Source organism: Eulemur rufifrons, chromosome 30 (genome assembly GCF_041146395.1).
Source record: "Eulemur rufifrons isolate Redbay chromosome 30, OSU_ERuf_1, whole genome shotgun sequence".
In the NCBI taxonomy this organism is placed as follows: domain Eukaryota; kingdom Metazoa; phylum Chordata; class Mammalia; order Primates; family Lemuridae; genus Eulemur; species Eulemur rufifrons.
This window is the reverse complement of record NC_091012.1, coordinates 27,365,197-27,376,089: the sequence shown is the minus strand read 5'-3', so window position 1 is coordinate 27,376,089 and position 10,893 is coordinate 27,365,197.

Sequence of the window (10,893 nt, the reverse complement as noted above, 5' to 3'; positions counted from 1 at the left end):
AATAGTGTTCATAATACCCATTAGGTTGGTTTATTCCCCTCCCCTTCTCTCCCCTCCCCACTGGTTGCTCTCCAGTGAGTTTTACTTCCCTTTGTGTACTTGTATGCTCATCAGCAAAGAATTTATGAGAAAATCTTTAATGAGACTGTGTAAATGGCTAAGTAACTCCAAATTCATGGTAGCAGAATATTTTCTAGAGATTAAGTTTGTATTTGTTTCTCATCTTCTGCACATCTAGTGCACTCAGAGAAGCTCAGGCTCAAGAAGGGGTGAATAGATATTTAAGGTAGTCATATTTAGAAACAGAAGGTCAGGGTAGTGAACCTGAAGGTGTGTTGCCCAGGAGAGAGCCCTGGGTCTGCAACTGACAAAAGTGCAGATCTAGTTCAACTTTTTTTCTTTGGTAGACTTGTTTAACGCTTTCTTCTAGCTCCTCAAACCTCCATACTGACTCTTCCACACTCAATCTTAGACTCACTAGAAGTTCTGTTCCACAGGGAGAGGGATTTTCATCTGTTTTATTTCCTGCTGTATCTCCAGAGCCTAAGGTAGTGCCTTGCATATAGTTTGGTGCTCAAAAATTATGTTGAGTGAATCAACAAAGGAGGTAGCCTTAGGTTTGAACTCCATCATCTCCCACAGCCAAATCTCCAAACCTACCCCATTTGTATGCTTTTAATTTTTCTCTCTTCTTATTCGAGTATAGGACCTGCTTCTACTCCTAAGGTGATCCTTCCACTGGGGTTCTGTGTCCCATCCTGCTCCTTGGCTTCACAAGGTTTTCACCTCTTCCCTAATGCCCTCTCTTTCTGGCATTAGTATACTTCAACTTAAAGAAAAACCCTCTCATTATTACACATTCCTTTCCACCACCACACCCATTCTTACCTCTCTTTTACAGCTAAACTGCAAAAATACTTGTCTCTACTCACTGTCTCCAATTCTTCACCTGTTCTTTCATGAATCCACCCCAAACTGTCTTTTTCCCACACCAATGACATCTAGGCTACCAAAGATCACTGATGACATCCATATTGACTAACCCAATGAATATTTTTCTGTGTTTATGTATTCTCTCAGAAATACTTGCCACAGTGAAGCACACTCCTGATTCCTTTTCTCAGTAGTCACTCCACTTCACCTGCACTAGCTCTCCTCCTGCAGAGATTTTGAGAGGTTGGGGTGTCTTCCCAAACCCCATATTCATCCATCACTGCTCTCTTTCCCTCACCACCATGTTCAATACATTAGCCAGCCCTGTCATCTCTATTTCCAAGATGTATGTTGATTCTATCTGCCTCTCTCTCTCTTCACCACCATCCTCACCTAAATTACACCCTACAATGTCTCTGACCCCATTCTGATCCCTACAGTCTACTTTTAGTTTAGCATCCAGAGTGATTCTTTTAAAATCTAAGTCAGATCAGTTCACTACCCTGCTGCATGGCTCCCCATTATAACAGAGCAAAATACAAAATTTTTACCATGACCCCTTCCTATCTGCCCAGGCACATTTCCTACCACTCTCCCCTTGTTCACAGGACTCCAGCCACACTTACCATTCTTGTTATTCCTTAAAAAACCTAATATCTTTCTTGCTTCAGTCTTTGTTTATACTATTCCTTATGCTTGAAAGGTTCTTTCCATTTTCTTAATCTGGCTGGCTCCTTCTGTCCTGGAACTCTCAGCATAAATGTTACCTCTGCATAGAGGCCTTTCCTGATGACTCTAACACACCCCACCCCTCCAGTCTTCCTTCTAAAGCTAAGCTGCTTGTTTGTTAACTCCATAGCACTTATGACAATTTGTAATTATTTTACTTATTTTTTCTCTGTCTCCTCCACTAGACTGTAAGCTCTTTCAGGTCCATGTCTCTCAATCTTGTTCACTGCTATATTTTAGGTGTCTAGTTCAGTATCTGGCTAATTCCATTATAGGTGCTCAATAAATGATTGTTGACTACATGAATGAATAAGTGAATTAAGAGAAACACATGGTACCCTGGAGAGATGCTGAGGGAAAGGGGACAGAGGGAATTGGTGCTGCATTCCTGATGGGATTAAGACCACGGGGACTTAGGGATGCTATGTCTGAGGCTGTGAGAGGAGAGGAGGTGAAAGAATTGCCTGAGTAGAAGCCTGAAATAAGGGCAGATGTTAACTGCCTAGTTGGGGGACATATATCAGCAATCTGGGAGTACAGCAAAGCATGCTCCAACCTCAGAGCCTAAGGGGTCTCATGCCTGAAAAGTCGTGGAGCAGCCTGACATGAAAACTTCTCATGTCTGTAGAGGTAGATGGCAATATGTCAGCCGGGGAGAAGGGTGTTAAGGCTTCCATCGTTAGAACACTGGGCCAAGCTCCTTCTCTCCCTTTCTCCTCAACAATGTGATGCCACAGTTAATGTAAAACTAGTCTCCCAGTGGAAAGCACGTAGTTTCTTTGTTCCTTGATCAAATGAGTCGCAGATACTGAAGTTAAAGATTGCTATCTATGTACATAGCATGTGCTTGGGATAAAATTAGTTAGTTTACCTTGGGACAGGGTTATACCTACTGAAGAATTATGTGTTTTCACTTCTAGAAAGGAGAAGGTAATTAGCTAGAACACCTTGTGATTTGAGGGGAGCCCCAAGACTTTTGTTCATTGTATACCATGATTTTTTCACATGAGATCATTGTATTTTGCAGCAAAGAAATAAAAAGAAAATAAAAAGAAAGTGCTGGGTTTCAGTCTCTACCACCTTGGCAATGGAGTGCTGGTGGTCCCCTGATTTCCCCACACTCTTAAAATTATTCCTGTGTCTGCTTCTTTCATCCCTTGCAACACATTCTGCCCAGAGACCCTATCTTTATCGGGGATGTCGTGAACCCCTGATACATTCCTAGTTCAAATAGTTGATCTCTATCCCTGAGACTAACATTCATAGTTAGACTGTGACTGAGAAAATGCTGGAGCCAGTGGATAGGGAGAAAAAACTGCAGTGAGTGCCTAGTAGTTGTACTCAAACCAAGAGTTGACACCGGTCCACAGGCCCTACCTTTGCCTCAAGCCCTGACTTGCAAACTGTCCAGTCACAGCTTGAAGGTATTACCAGTCCATTGGTGCTACAAATCCTCAGTAGCCAGACTTTTCAGCCATACTTGAGGAGTCTATTCTCCAGGAAATTTGTAAATCATTAGAATCAGCAAACCACTGGCCATACTTATGGGGTGAGAGAAAGAGAGAGATTGGGACATGCTCGAAGCTGAAGGTGCAGATGAGAACACACTGCTGTTACAATTACAGTTCAAGACAAAATGCCCTTTTAAAATAAGAAAGAAAAATAATAAAATGTCTAAGTTTGGCCAGTAGTCTTAATCTATGCTACTTCTACTTTCTAAGGGCATGCTGCAACTAAGTAGTGGCATTCTCTGACCTTGATATTTGTAAAATTGAGCTAACAATAGCTACCAAAGTTGTAAGGACGGAGATAATTCATATAAAACAATTAGCACAATGTTAGTGCATAGCAAATGCTCAATAAAGATTTATAATTTTGATTATTGCTACAAGTAATAGATATATCAAATGAAACCATATTACAGCATGAAGATGCAACTAGATGATGAGTATAAATAACACAATGCTTAAACTTAGTAAGTGCTCAATAGATGGTAGTAATTACTATTTAATAATATTATTTTAGTCAAATATTATTTTTCTCTTAGTAGACATGTGAAATAGGTAGAAGCAGGTTGTGCCATTTTAGATATGTGGAAACAGGCTTCAAAAGGTGAACTAACTTGCCAAAAGTCACACAGCTAGTAGAAGAAACAGCCTGGACACAAGCCCAGATCTTAAGACTCTTGTATCAATGCCATTATGATTACAGAGTGTGTGTCTTGGTGGCATAGGTTATATCAGGCCAGGTGCCTGTTTTTGAAAATAAAGTTTTATTGGAACACTACTCCACCCATTCATTTATATATTGACTATGGCTGCTTTCACACTACAACAGCAGAGTTGAGTAGTTGTGACAGAACCCACACAGCCCAAAAAGTGTAAAATATTTCCTATCTGGCCCTTTACAGAAGAAGTGCCAACTTCTCTAATCCAAAGGTTTTTAAATGACATTGTAAACTAATGCTCTATCTATACGTAATCATTTTGTAAATTATCAATTAAACGTGAAGCATTAGAAACAGATCATCACCTAAATTCAGTCTTTTTCCAAAAGCCTAGTGGCAGTATGACAGTGTCTCTTATAGCCAGTGGTCTTTGAAGCTGAGCAGGGGGTGCTGCAGCAAAAAAGCAGATCCCTAGAAGAGATTTTACTACCATGCACTTTTCAAGGCTTCTACTACCAGGTAAATGCAAGAGCCCTTTGACCCCAAACATCAGTGCCACCTGCTATCAATCTTCCCAGGCATACCTTCAGACTAAACAACACATCACCTCTCCCCTTTTCCTGTAACTTCCCTTTAGTTGCAATAGTGGCAGTCCTCCCAATTTGCTTAATCCCTGGAACCTAAACTGGCAAATTTGAGACTGTAACCTCAGCTGAAAACGATAATCATCTGGCCCCAGAAAAAAAAGCATGAAACAAATGGAACCATCATTTGTTATAATGATTCTGGCTGTTCAGTCCTAGATGTGCAGAGATGATTTTGAGTACTTGCCAGGGCTCTGTCCCATCTGGAGGTCAAGACTTTGCAATTCCATTAAACAACGTTTTGAACCCAAAACGATTACACTGTTCCCCTCCAGGAAGTTTTCCTTAATTAGTATACATTAGAGTTTGCCCTTCCTTTTAAACAGGTGGTATGGAGAAAGTGTCTTATCAATCAAATCTTTCTGACTTGCAACTTCGTCAAGGTCCGTAGACAGTAACTTATGATGAGTGATCTGCTATAGAAGTTACTAAGTGAGAACAATTTTAACAAATGTTATTGTTATAAAGTCACTGACTTTGAACATACAGCTTTGAGTGTTTGATGTTATAATATGAATCATCAATGCTTTCTTCCCCAGTGACAGAGTAGCATATCTTATTACTGCTATCAAAATTTTAGTTTTAGTAATTTTCTGTGATTGTGATGTGCATAGGGCTATCATCATCACTCTTAAAGTTCATGCAGTTGACTGTACAAGGAATGATATGGGGGGGTCTTTATTCCTAAATATGTCACTATAAAAGAAAGTTATTTTATTGGCAATGGGAAGGAGGTGTTTTCTTCCTGGGTGAAGGGATACACATTGATGTTTAAATGCAGCAGAAATTGGAGTGTTTTACACTGGCTTACACTTTATGAAAGGAATTAGTATGCTCAATTGGATAGATACAGACTGCAATCTGTGAAAAGCTATTTCTGAAAACATGAGAAAAATAAATTGAACTGCAAGTAAAGGGAGATAACAGATCCTCAAAGGAGACATCTTTAAAGAATACAATACTCTAAGGTATTTCAATTCCTAAATATCATTTGTAATCTAGACATGGCAATACTGAGGAAACAACCAAAGTATATTTTATGCTAATTATACAAACAATATAGAAGCGTTTATCATATTTATGTTATTATCTTCCCTGAAGGCTAAATTTTGGTTCAGCTTCTACCAAAATGGGATCAGAACCAGAATAAAATTCAAGAGCTCATCCATAGTCTAATTACCAATTCAGGCCAAGCACCTTCTCCTTTTTCTTATGTGTACAGAGACAGTGATTAACTAAAGAAGCAGTAGTAATGTGGTTTTCTTGGAAAGGATATATGCTAAGGCATCACACAGAGAGTTAATGTTTTAGTCACAATTAAACAACCTTTCTGGGAAAAAAGTCCACAATCCATAAAAAGAAGTGTAGGCACCCATAGTGAAGCCATGTGGAAATGTCATAGGCATGGTCATTATTCCTAGCAACCCAGAATGTGAACTCTCTTCCAATATATAAGGAAATCCTACCTTATGTGTCTTGGTGGGAGGCAGAGGCCACTTCTTCTCTAGAGAAGCTGAAAATGCTGAACACTTTCTTTGCCCACTTCCCTTGTTACTGTGGGAATCTGTCCTAGATGAGCACTTTCCTGAATTCCCTGATGGTAAGAATCACCTGAGGTTCTTATTAACACCTATACAGGCCTATCTCATGGAGAGTCTGACTTAGTGGCTCTGAGATTAGGCTGGGGAATGTGTGCCTTAATAAGTATTCAGGTGATTCTCATGATCAAAGAAGCCTGGTAACCAAATATTGGCATAGAATGGACCTGTGGTTCTTTACCTTGGATGCATATTACATTCACTTGTGGAGCTTTTAAAAACTAGGATTCCTGGAACCCACCCTGGACCAATTGAATCAGAATCATCTCTGGGGTGGATCGTGTGTGTGCGTGCACGCGCGCGCGCACACATGGGTGAGTGTGAGTGTGTGTGTGTGTGTGTGTGTGTGTGTGTAGCTTCACAGGTGATGCCATTGTATAGTAAAGCTTTAAAAACCCTCATTTAGACCGAGGCTTCACCAAACAGCTGCTGAGACTTAGATGTAGGAGTGATGCAAGGAGAAGACAACTGTGTGTAGGAGTCAGTGGTATTGTGGCACAATCAAGTTTCTGGGGTAGCATGGACAGCAATGTTACTGAAAGCATCCTTCATCCAGTAATCCAACATCAGTGGTCCAAACTATAGCATTCAGTAAAGTAGTGTCCTTACTATGTCCATTCTTTGGTCTGCTTTAGAGCATTGCTTGAGGTTGCATAGTCCTGAGACTGATTTTGCAATATTCCTGGTGATTCTGTAAGCTAGCCAATGCTATTAAATTCTTTCTCTATATAAGAAGTTGTTTCTGTTGGTTTCAAGTGAAAATGCAAAGTGTTACTAATACAGAGTAGTGGGGGAAAACTCTGACTTTGCAGGAAGGGAACCTAAATTTGAATCTTACGTGACCTCTCTGAGTCTCTCTTTATTTGTAAAATGGGAATGCTGTCTAGTTTTAGAAAGCTATTGTGATGATTGAATAGTAACTCAAAGTGCCATTGGCAAGCTCCAGAATCTCTGAGAGGAGCTTAGGGGTAACAGTCTGGAAAGGGGTTAAGGGACATATCTTGAAGCTCTATTTGCAAAGCAAACAAAATATGTTTACTTTGATCATATATTTGCATGAAGTGACTTTGAGAGCGGTTTATGGAGATTGGTGCCCAAAGCCACTCCTGGGAACTGCCACTAGAAAGGGCTTGCCACAAGCCATTAAATGTTATTTTCCACTTTCATTCTTTAACATTTAACGTGCAAATCTAGTCAAAGAGCTCAATCCTAGGAAAATAGGATTCCGAGTCTGTAGAAAACTATTGTTCATTAGTTATCTAGTCTACTGAATAAATAACTTTGAGCTATAAAATTCCAGTATATTTAAAGAACATAATTTACATACACCACATATTTTTTCTGTAATATGCTTAATTATGATCCCACTTCCTATTTATAGCCTTCCTTTATGTGATTAAGAATCCAATATATGGCCAATGTCTTCCAATCAGAAGGCTATATTTTGAGGTATCATTCAATGCTACCTCACTCAGTAAGGTCTTGCATTAGTTTGCTGTTGCTATGGAAAAATGGAAATTAAAACTTGAGAATTCTAAATCTGATATCTGCCAGACGGGTAGGATACAGACAAAATGTATTTCCATTATGATGGCAATTTTTTTTAATAACTTGGCTTTCCACTTCTCTCCCCCTCACTCCATGTGATCCGAAGCCCCACCCTGTCCTCACAGGAAGATATACCACTTCAACCACCTAAAATACTATTATCTACATTTTCCCACATTCACACTTCTATATAAATATATGCCTATATACATATTTCAAATAAAGGCATTTTTTTCTTTTGATAATTGATTTATAAAGATATCAAACATATTCTTCTGCATCTTGCTATTATCATTTAACAATGTTATGTGGAAATCTTTCCAAATATTTTTTTCTTTTTTAACAATTTTTATTTCAAAATATTAGGGAGTACAAGTGTTCTTGTTGCATGGATGAATTGCATAATGCTGAAGTCAGGGCTTTTGGTGTGCCCATCACCAGAATAGTGTACATTGTACCTGATTGGTAAGTTTTTATACCTCACCCTCCCCCACCTTCCCCCCACATTCTTAGTTTCCAGTGTCCTTTATGTTACTTTATGACCATGTGTACCCATCATTTAGCTCCCACTTATTAGTGAGAACATGTGGTATTTGTTTTTCCATTCATAAGATACTTCACTAGGATCATAGTCTCCAGTTCCATTCAAGTTGCTGCAAATGACATTATTTCATTCCCTTTAACACTGAATAGTACTACATGGTATACATATAGCACATTTTCTTTACTCATCAATTGATGGGTACTTATGTTGATTCCACATCTTTTTAATTGTGAATTGTGATAAACATTTGAGTATAGGTGTTTTTGATATAATGACTTCTTTTCCTTTGGATAGATACCCAGTAGTGGGATTGCTGGATTGAGTTCTACTTTTAGTTCTTTGAGGAATCTCCACACTGTTTTTCATAGAGGCTGTACCAATTTATAGACCCACCAACAGTGTATAAGCATACCTTTTTCACCACATCCATGCCAACTTCTATTGTTTTTATTTTTTTTTATTTTCCTGCTTCTCCATGGGTTGGATTTTATTGTTTTTAGATTTTTTAATAATGGCCATTCTGATAGGGGTAATGGGGTATCTCATTGTAGTTTTAATTTGCATTTCTCTGATGATTAGTGATGTTGAATATTTTTTTATAAGTTTTTTGGCCATTTGTCTATCTTCTTTTGAAAAAACTCTGTTCATGTATTTTGCCCACTTTTTGATGGGGTTGTTTGCCTTCCTTATTTGTTTGAGTCTTTTGTAGATTCTGGATATTAGCCCCTTATCAGATGTATAGTTTGCAAATATTTTCTCCTATTCTATAAGTTGTCTATTTATTCTATTATTTCCTTTGCTGTGCAGAAACTTTTTAATTAAGTCTGATTTTTACTTATTTTTGTTATTGCTGTATTTGCCTTTGGGGTCTGAGACATAAATTCCTTGCCTAGGCTGATGTCTAGAAGAGTTTTTTCCTATGGTTTCTTCCAGAACTTTTATGGTCTCAGGTCTTACATTGAGGTCATCTTGAGTTAATTTTTTCTATATGGTGAGAGATAAGGATCCTATGTTATTATTCTGCATGTGGCTACCCAATTTTACCAGTACTATTTATTGAATAGGGTGTCGTTTCCCCAGTGTATGATTTTGCCTGCTTTGTCAAAAATTAAGGGTTGAGGGTTCTCTATTCTATTCCATTCGTCCATGTCTCTACCTTTATACCATCACCATGCTGTCTTAGTTACTATAGCCTTGTAGTATAATTTGAAGTCAGGTAATGTGATACATCTAGATTTGTACTTTTTGCTTAGCATTGCTTTTGTTATTTGGGATCTTTATTTGGTTCCATATGAAGTTTAGGATTATTTTTTCTAGATGTGTGAAAAATGATGTTGGTATTTTGATAGGAATTGCATTGAATCTGTAAATCACTTTGGGCAGTATGGACATTTTAACAATGTTGAGTCTTCCAATCCATGAGTATGGAATGTTTTTTTCCATTTGTTTTTGTCATCTATGACTTCTTTCATCAGTGTTTTGTAGTTTTCCTTGTAGAGATCTTTCATCTCCTTGGTTAAATATATTCCTAGGTATTTTATTTTCTTTGCAGCTATTGTAAATGGTATTGAAGTCTTGATTTGACTCTTAGCTTGACTTTTATTAGTATCTAGAAATATGACTGATTTGTGTACATTGATTTTGTAACCTGATGCTTTGCTTAATTTATTTATCAATTCTACTAGTCTTTTGGTGGAGTCTTTAGGGTTATCTAGGTACAAGAGCATATCATCAGCAAACAGGGATAATTTGACCTCCTCTTTCCCGATTTGGATGCACTTTCTTTCTCTTACATGACTGCTGTAGCTAACACTTCCATTATAATGTTGTATAGAAGTGGTGACAGTAGGCACCCTGTCTTCTTCCAGTTCTTATGGGGCATGCTTTTAATTTTTCCCCATTCAATATGATGTTGGCTGTGGGTTTGTCATACATAGCTTTTATTATTTTGAGGTATGTTCTCTCTGTGCCTAATTGTTGAGGGTTTTCATCAAGAAGGGGTGCTGGATTTTATTGAATGGTTTTCCTGCATCTATTGAGATGATCATATGGTCTTTGTTTTTACTTCTGTTTATGTGGTGAGTCACGTTCATTGATTTGCATATGTTGAACCATCCTTGCATCTCTGGGATGAAACCCACTTGATCATGGTGGATTATCTTTTTGATGTACTATAGAATTCAATTTGCTATTATTTTGGTGAGGGCTTTTGCATCAATGTGCATGAGGGATATTAGTCTGTTGATTTCTTTTCTTCTTGTGCCTTTTCCTGGTTTTGGTATCAAGGTGATACTGGTTTCATAGAATGAGTGAGAGAGAGTTCCCTCTTTCTCAATGTTATGGAACAGTTTCAATAGAATCTGTGCTAGTTCTTGTTTGTAGGTCTGCTAGAATTCAGCTGTGAATCTGCATGCTCTGAGGCTTTTCTTTTTTCTTTTTTTGGTTGGGATTTTTTTTTATTATTGTTTCAATCTTGCTACTCCTTATTGGTCTGTTCAGGATTTCTATTTCTTCCTGATTCAGGCTTGAGAGGTTACATGTTTACAAGAATTTATTCATTTCTCCTAGGTTTTCTAGTTTGTATACATATAGGTTTTCATAATATTCAGGGAGGATATTTTGTATTTCTGCCATATCAGTTGTAATGTCTCCTTTTTAATTTCTGATTGAGTTTATTTTAGTCCTTTCTCTTCTCTTTCTGGTTAATCTAGCTAGTGGTCTATCAATTTT